This window comes from Tamandua tetradactyla, chromosome 2 (genome assembly GCF_023851605.1).
Source record: "Tamandua tetradactyla isolate mTamTet1 chromosome 2, mTamTet1.pri, whole genome shotgun sequence".
NCBI classification, from domain to species: Eukaryota; Metazoa; Chordata; class Mammalia; order Pilosa; family Myrmecophagidae; genus Tamandua; species Tamandua tetradactyla.
The window spans coordinates 131,654,971-131,668,149 of record NC_135328.1 but is presented as its reverse complement, the minus strand read 5'-3'; the positions used below and the strand labels follow the sequence as shown (position 1 = coordinate 131,668,149).

The 13,179-nt window shown below is 42.7% G+C and overlaps 1 protein-coding gene across 31 annotated transcripts in view; it reads right to left on the bottom strand.

Annotated features, from left to right (window-relative positions):
- Positions 1-13,179, bottom strand: part of LOC143673921 (voltage-dependent N-type calcium channel subunit alpha-1B-like) — a 268,765-nt gene that overhangs the window by 158,473 nt on the left and 97,113 nt on the right. The window lies entirely within an intron of this gene.

Below are 13,179 nucleotides of genomic sequence, written 5' to 3'. Positions count from 1 at the left end.
CAAAAGAAGGGCAGGAGCTAGGCACCCCACATTTATGAGATTAAATCATGTCCCCTGCCAAAGACGTGCTCAGGTCTTAACCCCTGGTCTCACAGACAGGAACCCACTTGTACCGAGGCCCTTTGAAGACCCTACTAGTTAAGGTGAGGCCAAGCTGAATGGGGGTGGCCCTTAATCCAACACGACTGGAGGCTTCATGAGCAGAGGACATTTAGACAGAGTGGGAGATGACAGATGGGCACGTGACAAGGCAGAGACTGAGTCACGGGCAACCGGTAAGACACCAACAGAGCCTACAGACTTCAGAGAAAGCCAGATCCTGCTGGCTTAATTGTGGACTTCTAACTTCCAACACTGTGAGTCAATGAATGCTAGTTGTGTAAGCCAGCCACCTGCAGCAGCTGTGATCGCAGCTCTGACAAACAAAGACGATGGGCTTGGTGGGGTTTGTTTACACTTAGCTGCCCCAGCTGCTGACAGTCTTGGCAAACTTCTGCTTTTACTAGGAAGCAAAGCCTGCCTGGCTGTGCCATAGACAGCAGGACCAGCTGTGCCCCTCCCAGGAGAAAATAAAAGCTGATGGACTTATCACTCTCTCCGGAGGCTCCCTCTTTAGGGAAAGGAGACATCAGCAGCTCCACTCAGCTGCCATCAGTGCCAGAGGAAGAATGAGAGGAAGGCCGCCTGCCTCCCCACCTCTGGGGTATGAGGCTCTCAGAGCCCTGCTGGTGTGAGTTGTCCCACCCACCCCCATACTCTTTGCCCGCCAACCACTCCAGGATGAGGGGACCCCGATCTGGTGGGCTAGACTCAGGCCTCAGCTGCTCAGCTCTGCCTCCTTCCCACTTGAACAGTATACTTGACTTGAAGACTATAGGAGGAATTCAGGGTGGGGAAAAGTGGCCAGGGATCTGGTCTAAATACTAGATGGAGCACCCCTTGCATGCTGGGTGACACTGGGCAAGTTGATGAACCTCTCTGGGCCTCAGTTTTCTTGTTTTCTAGAATGGGATCATAATAGGACAACCTCTAAGAATGAGATGCAGATTAAATAAAGTGTGCCTGTAAGGTCCTTAGAACAGGGTCTGGCACTTAGTAAATGATGAATAAATATCAGCTATATGTAAGATTATGGGGGAGGGACAGAAAAAGAGGGCTTCCTCACCAAGAACACTATATGTTCTATTTGAGCAAAGGCAAAGAAAATTTTTTTCCAACGTATCAGATGATTAAATTTTAATTCAATGAATATTTCTTTGAATGTCTACTTTGTTTACATTTGTTGTTTATTCTTCTAAACAACCCTGTGGGGTCAGCCTTTTTTTTCCTCCTGGCCTTACTGCTTGAGCAAGGTGGGGCTTAGAGAGGTAAGGCCCCCACGGTCCCACAGCTTGGTAAAAGGGGGGCAGCTCCCTGCCCTCCAGAGCCTGTTTTGTTTCCATGTCTGGTCACATCACAATGCAGAGCTGCCTAGATGAAGCCCAGACCGGGGGAAAGGGGACAGCTGTGAGACAGATGGCCAGATTTGAATAAGATCTGTAGATTATGTGATCACACTGCATCCATATTTATTTCCTGTTCTTGATATTGTGCTGTGGTTTTATAAAATGGTAGCATCTGGGGGACCTGGGTGAAGGGTGCATGAGAATTCTTTGTAGTATTTTTTCCAAACCTTTTGGAAATCTGAAAAGCCAGCCAAATTTTAAAACACTAAAATTTGTTTTAAAAAAAATCCTAGTTGCTTCTAATCCTCCAGTATCTAAATGGGGGACATTCTAACCCGTCTTCTCATCTCTGCCATCCTGAGCCCTGACCGGCTGCCTACCGCATTGCCTTGCATACCAGCACACCGCCATCCTCCCCTAACCCCCATGCCCAGACCACAAGCCTGGGGTGGGAGGGGGGCAGGGAGCAATCAGTTTTCCATCTCTAAACCCTGAGGTCCCATGCAAGATAGGTACCGAATCAACACTTGCAGAGTTGAGTGGAAACCATTTTCTCAGAGTAGGACACATACCCACATCGCTCCATGGGGCCAGGAAACCTTTACCAAGCACCAGCCACACACCAGGCCTGGGGCAGCTGGAGGACAAAGCCGGCATGGACACCCATGCCAGTGTGTCCTACAATGGGCTCTCCCAGGTGGGGCAGGGACAGGAAGCGGACATTCACTCCCCACTCCTCCAGGATTTGCAGCATTTGCTGATTTTCATGGCGTAAATACTCCCGCCAGGGCCACTTCCAGTTACCAAGGGAGGTGGGAAGAGATGCACACTTCTGCAACCTGTTCCTGCTGGTTCCCACACACCGCAGCTTTACATCTAAGGGGGAGATTGGCAAGGCACCAGTGAACAAGGAAGGAATCTCAAGTGTGCATTTAATTGTGATAACCGGCTGGTTCTGGGAAGGAGACACACACACACAGGTTGCTGTAACAGACAACGACCAAAAGTCGCATCTATGCTAAGAACTTCACACATGACCCTACTTTTCAAAGAGGTCGTAACAGCATTTTTCAGTCCAAATTAAGCTCTTGCGTTTATCATAGAGACATATTGGAAACGACAGACTCCCCTCTATCTGCCCTCCCTGTTGGTGGGGACCTGCCACCTGCAGGTCTCTCTTCTGGAAATGAAATGGATAAATGGAACAGAATAGGCAGCCAAGAGATAGAACCATACAAACATATTAACTGATCTTTGACAAAGGAACAAAGAAAATTCAATAAAGAAAAGATAGTCTTTTCAATAATTTGTGCTAGACCAACTGGATATTCACATGACAAAAAAAAAAAAAAGAATCTAGCCATGGAACTTACACCTTTCAGAAAAATTGACTCAAAAGAGAAAATAGATATAAATGTAAAACTCAAAATTATGCAACTTTAAAAGATAACATAGGATATAACTAGGTCCTCGTGGTTTTGGCAATAATATGACACCAAAATATAATCCATGAAAGAAAAAATTAATGTTGGACTTCATTAAAATGAAAAACTTCTCATCCATGAAAGACACTGTTATGAGAATGAAAAAGAAAAGACACAGACCGGAAAAAAATGTTTGCAAAACGCACATCTGATAAAGGACCTGTACCCAAAATATGTAAATAACTCTTAAAACTCAACAACAAGGCATATCAACCCAATTAAGAGATGACATATAATCTGAAGAGAAGATACACACCAGGCAAATAAGCATATGAAAGAATGTTCAATATCCTATGTCATTAGGGAACTGCACATTGAAATAATGATGAAAATTAAACACAATACTGAAACAAGATACCTATTAGGATGGCTAAAACACAAAACAATGACACACCAAGTACTGACAAAGATGCAGAGCAAAGGGAACTCTCATTCATTGCTGGTGGGAGTGCAATATAAAAAAGCCACATAGGAAAACATATTGGAATTTCATACAAAGCTAAACAGGCTTTACCATACAATTCAGCAATCATACTCTTAGGTATTTATCAAAATGAATTGGAAATTAATATCCACACAAAATCTACACACAAACGTTTACAGCAGCTCTATTCATAACTGCCAAACACTGGAAACAACAACGATTTCCTTCAAGAAGTGAATGAATAAACAAACTGGTACAGCCATACATGATATAATATTCAGCTACAAAAAGAAATGATCGATCAAGCTAAAAAAAAAGCAATGGAAAAACTTTAAATGTGTATTTCTAAGTGAAAGAAGCCAGTCTGAAAAGGTTCCATACTGTATGATTCCAACTATATGACATTCTGGAAAAGAGAAAACTACAGAGAAAGCAAAACAATCAGTGGCTGCCATGGGTTCAGTGGGAGAAGGGCAGTTTAGGGCAGTGGAACTAATTAATCTGTATGATACCATAATGGTGAACACATGACATCACGTACTAATCAAAACCTATAAACAAAATACTAACCCTAATGTAAACTAACGACTTCAGTCAATAACAATGTATCCACTGCTGGTTCCTTAATCATGACAAATGTACCACTCTAATACAAAGTGTTAATAGTAGGGGAAATTGTGGCTATAGTATGTGTGTGTAGAGGGGGAAATAGGGGAACTCTCTCAACTTCTGCACAAATTCCCTGTAAACCTAAAACAACTCTAAAAACTAAAATCTAGGGGGATCCAAGATGGCGTCTTAGTAAGGTACATGCGTCTTAGTTCCTCCGACTCCAAATCAACTAATAGGTGAACAGAAACAGTACAGAACAGCTCCCGGGGCTACAGCAGGGAATGGACACACAGCATAACCCAGTCTGGGCTGGTTAGTCTGACTGCGAAACTCGGCTGCAGTGAGTGAGATCCCCGAGCGGCGGGCGATTTCCCGAGCAGCCGCAGCTGCGGCGGTCCGAGCTAATCCCTCCCTCCTTCCCGGGCTTGCTGAGGGACGCGGAGAGACAAGCTTCCCAGCCAAGGCGGCCGGCGCCACACTTTTGCGGGTGGCTTCGAGTCTCGGCTTCGAGTCCGCAGCTATGAGTCTCGGATCAGAGGGCTATCCAAAGTCTGGGCTGGCAAGTCTGACTGCGAGACTTGGCTGCGGTGAGACCCCCGAGCGGCCGCAGCTGCGGTGGTCTGAGCTAATCCCTCCCTCCTTCCTGGGCTGGCTGAGAGACTCGGAGAGACAAGCTTCCCAGCCAAGGCAGCCGGCGCCACACTTTTGCGGGCGGCTTCGAATCTAGGCTTCGAGTCCGCAGCTACGAGTCTCGGATCAGAGGGCTATCCAAAGTCTGGGCTGGCAAGTCTGACTGCGACTCTTGGCTGCGGCGAGACCCCCGAGCAGCGCGTGATTTGCCGAGCAGCCGCAGCTGCGGCAGTCCGAGCTAATCCCTCCCTCCTTCCCGGGCCGGCTGAGAGTATCGGAGAAGCAAGTTTCCCAAGCTGAGGCAGGCGGCGCCCTTCTTTTGCGGGCGGCTTCGAGTCTCGGCTTTGAGTCCGCGGCTACGAATCTCAGATCAGAGGGCTATCCAAAGTCTGGGCTGGCTAGACTGACTGCGAGACTCGGCTGCGGTGAGACCCCGAGCGGCGCGCGATTTCCCGATCAGCGGCAGCTGCGGTGGTCCGAGCTACTCCCTCCCTCCTTTCCGGGCCGGCTGAGAGTATTGGAGAAGCAAGTTTCCCAAGCCGAGGCAGGTGGCACCCCTCTTTTGCGGGCGGCTTCGAGTCTCTGCTTCGAGTCCGCGGATACGAGTCTCGGATAGGAGGGCTATCCAAGCCGCGGTAGCCCCCCCTCAAGGGAGGCTTCCTGGTCCGGTGGGGAATCCCCCAGGCCCACTGCGGCCCGCAACCAGCCACAGGGTCCCCTCAAGCCGCGACAGCTGACGCCCCCACCACGCGCGGCCCCTGAACCAACGGAGAGAATTGGATCCGAAATCCCCAGGCCACGGAGATCGGTGACTGGGGGAGACCCATTCCAAACACTTGAGACAAACGTGTGCCACGTGCACCACGTACTGGGCAAGATAAGAAAAACAGATCCCAGAGATTTCACAGAAAAATCTTACAACCTTGCTGGGTCCAACACCAAGAGAAATCTGATAAATGCCCAGACGCCAGCAGCAGAAGATAACTGTCCACGCTCAAAAGATTGAGAATATGGCTCAGTCAAAGGAACAAACCAATAGCTCAAATGAGACACAAGAGCTGAGACAACTAATGCTGAATATACGAACAGAAATGGAAAACCTCTTCAAAAATGAAATCGATAAATTGAGGGAGGACATGAAGAGGACATGGGCTGAACATAAAGAAGAAATAGAAAAACTGAAAAAACAAATCGCAGAACTTATGGAAGTGAAGGATAAAGTAGCAAACATAGAAAAAATAATGGATAGCTACAATGATAGATTTAAAGAGACAGAAGATAGAATTAGTGATTTGGAGGATGGAACATCTGAATTCCAAAAAGAAACAGAAACTATAGGGAAAAGAATGGAAAAATTTGAACAGGGTATCAGGGAACTCAAGGACAATATGAACCGCACAAATATACGTGTTGTGGGTGTCCCAGAAGGAGAAGAGAAGGGAAAAGGAGGAGAAAAACTAATGGAAGAAATTATCACTGAAAATTTCCCAACTCTTATGAAAGACCTAAAATTACAGATCCAAGAAGTGCAGCGCACCCCAAAGAGATTAGACCCAAATAGGCGTTCTCCAAGACACTTACTAGTTAGAATGTCAGAGGTCAAAGAGAAAGAGAAGATCTTGAAAGCAGCAAGAGAAAAACAATCCATTACATACAAGGGAAACCCAATAAGACTATGTGTAGATTTCTCAGCAGAAACCATGGAAGCTAGAAGACAGTGGGATGATATATTTAAAATACTAAAAGAGAAAAACTGCCAACCAAGACTCCTATATCCAGCAAAATTATCCTTCAAAAATGAGGAAGAAATTAAAACATTCTCAGACAAAAAGTCACTGAGAGAATTTGTGACCAAGAGACCAGCTCTGCAAGAAATACTAAAGGGAGCACTAGAGTCAGATACAAAAAGACAGAAGAGAGAGATATGGAAAAGAGTGTAGAAAGAAGGAAAATCAGATATGATATATATAATACAAAAGGCAAAATGTTAGAGGAAAATATTATCCAAACAGTAATAACACTAAATGTCAATGGACTGAATTCCCCAATCAAAAGACATAGATTGGCAGAATGGATTAAAAAACAGGATCCTTCTATATGCTGTCTACAGGAAACACATCTTAGACCCAAAGATAAACATAGGTTGAAAGTGAAAGGTTGGGAAAAGATATTTCATGCAAATAACAACCAGAAAAGAGCAGGAGTGGCTATACTAATATCCAACAAATTAGACTTCAAATGTAAAACAGTTAAAAGAGACAAAGAAGGACACTATATACTAATAAAAGGAACAATTAAACAAGAAGACATAACAATCATAAATATTTATGCACCGAATCAGAATGCCCCAAAATACGTGAGGAATATACTGCAAACACTGAAAAGGGAAATAGACTCATATACCATAATAGTTGGAGACTTCAACTCACCACTCTCATCAATGGACAGAACATCTAGACAGAGGATCAATAAACAAATAGAGAATCTGAATATTACTATAAATGAATTAGACTTAATAGACATTTATAGGACATTACATCCCACAACAGCAGGATACACCTTTTTCTCAAGTGCTCATGGATCATTCTCAAAGATAGACCATATGCTCGGTCACAAAGCAAGTCTTAACAAATTTAAAAAGATTGAAATCTTACACAACACTTTCTCGGACCATAAAGGAATGATGTTGGAAATCAATAATAGGCAGAGTGCCAGAAAATTCACAAATACATGGAGGCTCAACAACACACTCCTAAACAACGAGTGGGTCAAAGAAGAAATTGCTAGAGAAATTAGCAAATACCTCGAGGTAAATAAAAATGAAAACACAACATATCAAAACTTATGGGACGCAGTAAAGGCAGTGCTAAGAGGGAAATTTATTGCTCTAAATGCCTATATCAGAAAAGAAGAAAAGGCAAAAATTCAGGAATTAACTATCCATTTGGAAGAACTGGAGAAAGAACAGCAAGCTAACCCCAAAGCAAGCAAAAGGAAAGAAATAACAAAGATTAGAGCACAAATAAATGAAATTGAAAACATGAAAACAATAGAGAAAATCAATAAGGTCAGAAGTTGGTTCTATGAGAATATCAATAAGATTGATGGGCCCTTAGCAAGATTGACAAAAAGAAGAAGAGAGAGGATGCAAATAAATAAGATCAGAAATGGAAGAGGAGACATAACTACTGACCTCACAGAAATAAAGGAGGTAATAACAGGATACTATGAACAACTTTACGCTAATAAATACAACAATTTAGAGGAAATGGACGGGTTCCTGGAAAGACATGAACAACCAACTTTGACTCAAGAAGACATAGATGACCTCAACAAACCAATCACAAGTAAAGAAATTGAAGCAGTCATTCAAAAGCTTCCTAAAAAGAAAAGTCCAGGACCAGACGGCTTCACATGTGAATTCTATCAAACATTCCAGAAAGAATTAGTACCAACTCTCCTCAAACTCTTCAAAAAAATCGAAGTGGAGGGAAAACTACCTAATTCATTCTATGACGCCAACATTACCCTCATACCAAAACCAGGCAAAGATATTACAAGAAAAGAAAACTACAGGCCGATCTCTCTAATGAATATAGATGCAAAAATCCTCAATAAAATTCTAGCAAATCGTATCCAACAACACATTAAAAGAATTATTCATCATGACCAAGTAGGATTCATCCCAGGTATGCAAGGATGGTTCAACATAAGAAAATCAATTAATGTAATACACCACATCAACAAATCAAAGCAGAAAAATCACATGATCATCTCAATTGATGCAGAGAAGGCATCTGACAAGATTCAACATCCTTTCCTGTTGAAAACACTTCAAAAGATAGGAATACAAGGGAACTTCCTTAAAATGATAGAGGGAATATATGAAAAACCCACAGCTAATATCATCCTTAATGGGGAAAAATTGAAAACGTTCCCCCTAAGATCAGGAACAAGACAAGGATGTCCACTATCACCACTATTATTCAACATTGTGTTGGAGGTTCTAGCCAGAGCAATTAGACAAGAAAAAGAAATACAAGGCATCAAAATTGGAAAGGAAGAAGTAAAACTATCACTGTTTGCAGATGATATGATAATATACGTCGAAAACCCGGAAAAATCCACAACAAAACTACTAGAGCTAATAAATGAGTACAGCAAAGTAGCAGGTTACAAGATCAACATTCAAAAATCTGTAGCATTTCTATACACTAGCAATGAACAAGCGGAGGGGGAAATCAAGAAACAAATCCCATTTACAATTGCAACTAAAAGAATAAAATACCTAGGAATAAATTTAACTAAAGAGACAAAAAACCTATATAAAGAAAACTACAAAAAACTGCTAAAAGAAATCACAGAAGACCTAAACAGATGGAAGGGCATACCGTGTTCATGGATTGGAAGACTAAATATAGTTAAGATGTCAATCCTACCTAAATTGATTTACAGATTCAATGCAATACCAATCAAAATCCCAACAACTTATTCTTCAGAAATAGAAAAACCAATAAGCAAATTTATCTGGAAGGGCTGGGTGCCCTGAATTGCTAAAAACATCTTGAGGAAAAAAAACGAAGCTGGAGGTCTTGCACTGCCTGACTTTAAGGCATATTATGAAGCCACAGTGGTCAAAACAGCATGGTATTGGCATAAAGATAGATATATCGACCAATGGAATCGAATAGAGTGCTCAGATATAGACCCTCTCATCTATGGACATTTGATCTTTGATAAGGCAGTCAAGCCAACTCACCTGGGACAGAACAGTCTCTTCAATAAATGGTGCCTAGAGAACTGGATATCCATATGCAAAAGAATGAAAGAAGACCCATATCTCACACCCTACCCAAAAGTTAACTCAAAATGGATCAAAGATCTAAACATTAGGTCTAAGACCATAGAACAGTTAGAGGAAAATGTCGGGAGATATCTTATGAATCTTACAATTGGAGGCGGTTTTATGGACCTTAAACCTAAAGCAAGAGCAGTGAAGAAGGAAATAAATAAATGGGAACTCCTCAAAATTAAACACTTTTGTGCATCAAAGAACTTCATCAAGAAAGTAGAAAGACAGCCTACACAATGGGAATCAATATTTGGAAACGACATATCAGATAAAGGTCTAGTATCCAGAATTTATAATGAGATTGTTCAACTCAACAACAAAAAGATAGCCACCCAATTACAAAATGGGAAAAAGACTTGAATAGACACCTCTCAGAGGAGGAAATACAAATGGCCAAAAGACACATGAAGAGATGCTCAATGTCCCTGGCCATTAGAGAAATGCAAATCAAAACCACAATGAGATATCATCTCACACCCACCAGAATGGCCATTATCAACAAAACAGAAAATGACAAGTGCTGGAGAGGATGCGGTGAAAGAGGCACACTTATCCACTGTTGGTGGGAATGCCAAATGGTGCAACCACTGTGGAAAGCAGTTTGGCGGTTCCTCAAAAAGCTGAATATAGAATTGCCATACGACCCAGCAATACCATTGCTGGGAATCTACTCAAAGGAATTAAGGGCAAAAACTTAAACAGACATTTGCACACCAATGTTTATAGCAGCGTTATTTACAATTGCAAAGAGACGGAAACAGCCAAAATGTCCATCAACAGACGAGTGGCTAAACAAACTGTGGTATATACATACGATGGAATATTATGCAGCTTTAAGGCAGGATAAACTTATGAAGCATGTAATAACATGGATGGACCTAGAGAACATTATGCTGAGTGAGTCTAGCCAAAAACTAAAAGACAAATACTGTATGGTCCCAATGATGTGAATCGACACTCGAGAATAAACTTGGAATATGTCACTGGTAACAGAGTTCAGCAGGAGTTAGAAACAGGGTAAGATAATGGGTAATTGGAGCTGATGGACTACAGACTGTGCAATAGGACTAGATACAAAAACTCAAAAATGGACAGCACAATAATACCTAATTGTAAAGTAATCATGTTAAAATACTGAACAAAGCTGCATCCGAGCGATAGGTTCTTGTTTTGTTTTGTTTTGTTTGTTTTGTTCTTATTATTATTACTTTTATTTTTTTCTCTATATTAACATTCTATATTTTTTTCTGTTATACTGCTAGTTCTTCTAAACCGATGCAAATGTACTAAGAAACGATGATCATGCATCTATGTGATGATGTTAAGAATTACTGATTGCATATGTAGAATGGTATGATGTCTTAAAAAAAAAAAAAAAAATGGTCAGCACAATACTGCCTAATTGTAATGTAATTATGTTGGAACACTGAATGAAGCTGCATCTGATCTCTAGTTTTTTTTTGTTTTTTTTTCTCTCATATATTTTTTTTTTTTTTTTTTTTTTTTTTTAAAGGAAAGACAGAGAGAAGGAAGGAAGGATAGAAGGAAGGAAGGAAGGAAGAAAGGGAAACATTTTTTAAACATTTTCTTGTTTTTATTGTATTCTGTTTCTCCGTTTTTGTTACATGGGCTGGGGCCGGGAATCGAACCGAGGTCCTCCGGCATAGCAGGCAAGCACTTTGCCCGCTGAGCCACCGCGGCCCGCCCTCTCTTATATATTTTTGTACTTTTTATTTTTATTTGTGTTTTCTCTGTGTTATCACTTTATTTCTTTTTCTGTTGTCGTGCTATTTCTTTCTCTAAATCGATGCATATGTACTGAGAAATGATGACCATACACCTATGTGATGATATTAAGAATTACTGATTGCATATGTAGAATGGATTGATTTCTAATGTTGTGTTAGTTAATTTTTTTAATTAATTAAAAAAAAAAAAAAACCTAAAATCTAGTTTTGAAAAAAAACACAAATGAGGTACGTGTGCCAAAATGTGTAATCAGTGGCCATATACTGGTACCAGCCAACCAGTTTTTCTCAGTGCTCACAAATCATCCACCTGTGTGCCGTGTTTTCTAAACCTTTTAATTAACAATATCCAAACATCCCCCCTGCTTTCTATTCATCCTCAAAAATTTTCCCATATGCTGACATTATAGGTGGCCTCTAAAGTGAGTCCCAGTGACCCCACCTCCTGGGATGCACCCCCTTGTGTAATTTCATCCCCTCAAGGATGGTTTGGGCATAGCTGCTCACATCTAACAAACAGAATGTGGCAAAAATGATAGGTGTCACTTTAAAGATCACACCACAAAAAGACTGTGGCTTCCATCTCAGGTGCTCTCTGGCTCTCTCCCTCGGCCCCCTGCTGCCCGGTCCTGAGAACTCGCAGGCAGGCGCCTCTGAGACCCACTGCAGAGGAGACAATGCCTGGCCACATCATGTGAGTGAGGCTGGAAGCAGATGCCCTAAGGGCTGCCGGTAGCAGCAAGAATGCTTAGAGGTGGGTCCTGCAGCTACGGTTCAGCCTGGGAATGACTGCAGTCAGCCTTCAGTTTGACAACAACCCTACAAGTGCCCTTTGCCAGACCACTCAGTTCAGCCACACCTAGCTTCACAACCCAAATGAACTAGGAGGCATTAAATGTTTGTTTTAAGCCACTACATTTCAGAATAATTTGCTATGTAGCAATAGATAACTAGTACATTTCACTAATCTTATGTGAAAATGACCCCCATGTCCTGCAATCCATTAGTTCAAACTAGAAGATTAGAACTCAGTTAAAGATAAACCATCACTGGCATCTCCTCAGTTCTCTGCGAAGAAGACCAAAAGATAAGGAGCAGCCCGATCTCTTCCCAGCCACCTATCAAAATCACAGGTCAGCATGCAGCCGAGCACAGTGTCAAACCACCAGCTCGGGCAGAACACCTGCTCAATGCTGCCTCCACTGAAAACCAGTTGGGCAGTGCTAGGCAAATCACTCATCCATGAGTGATTTTGATAACAAATCATGTCCAGTTATTTGTCTATAAAATGAAGGCTTTTGTGAGGACTTAACATCTGTTTTGTCAACTGTTGAAGGTGAGTGCTAATAAGAGCAAGGGCCACAGCTAGACACAAAGTTAAATCGAAGTTTCAGGTTGGAGTTTCTCTTCTACCTTGGTCCAGGGTCCCCTCTCTGACCACTGCGAATCTTATAGAGATCCAAGTCCATGCTTGGGGTCCTAGCACCTCCACTTCTCCTACAGAGGACCAGACTCAGCCTCGGGCAGTGTTGGAAGAGCCACATCCTGGGCCCTAGGCTCAGCACCCGGGAGGAAGCACACATGGTCTCCCTATGCTAACCCTGTTCTGCTGACCCCAGCACTGCCTACCCCTCGAGGTTTCTCTGAGCCATAGCCATGGCTAAAGGGTCCTTCAGGGGGGCCGCTGCACCTTTTCATCCTGGCAGGGGTGGTTCTGGGGCATATGCCCTTGTCTGCCCCTGAGGGCCCACAAGGCAGTGGGAGCTAGGACCATATCTCCTTGAGCTCAGGGTGGGGCACAGAGCCCCACATAGGTCAGCAGGACCCCTGAGATGGACGGGGCTGCAAGGCCTCAGCCATGGGTGATGCCAAACTGAGCGGGGCCAGGGGAAGTCAGAGGGAGGCTCATAACAGGCACAGGAAAAGAAATGAGGACATTCCTGTGGTCCTATGCAGGGTTCAAAATAAAACGTGTAGCTCTGGA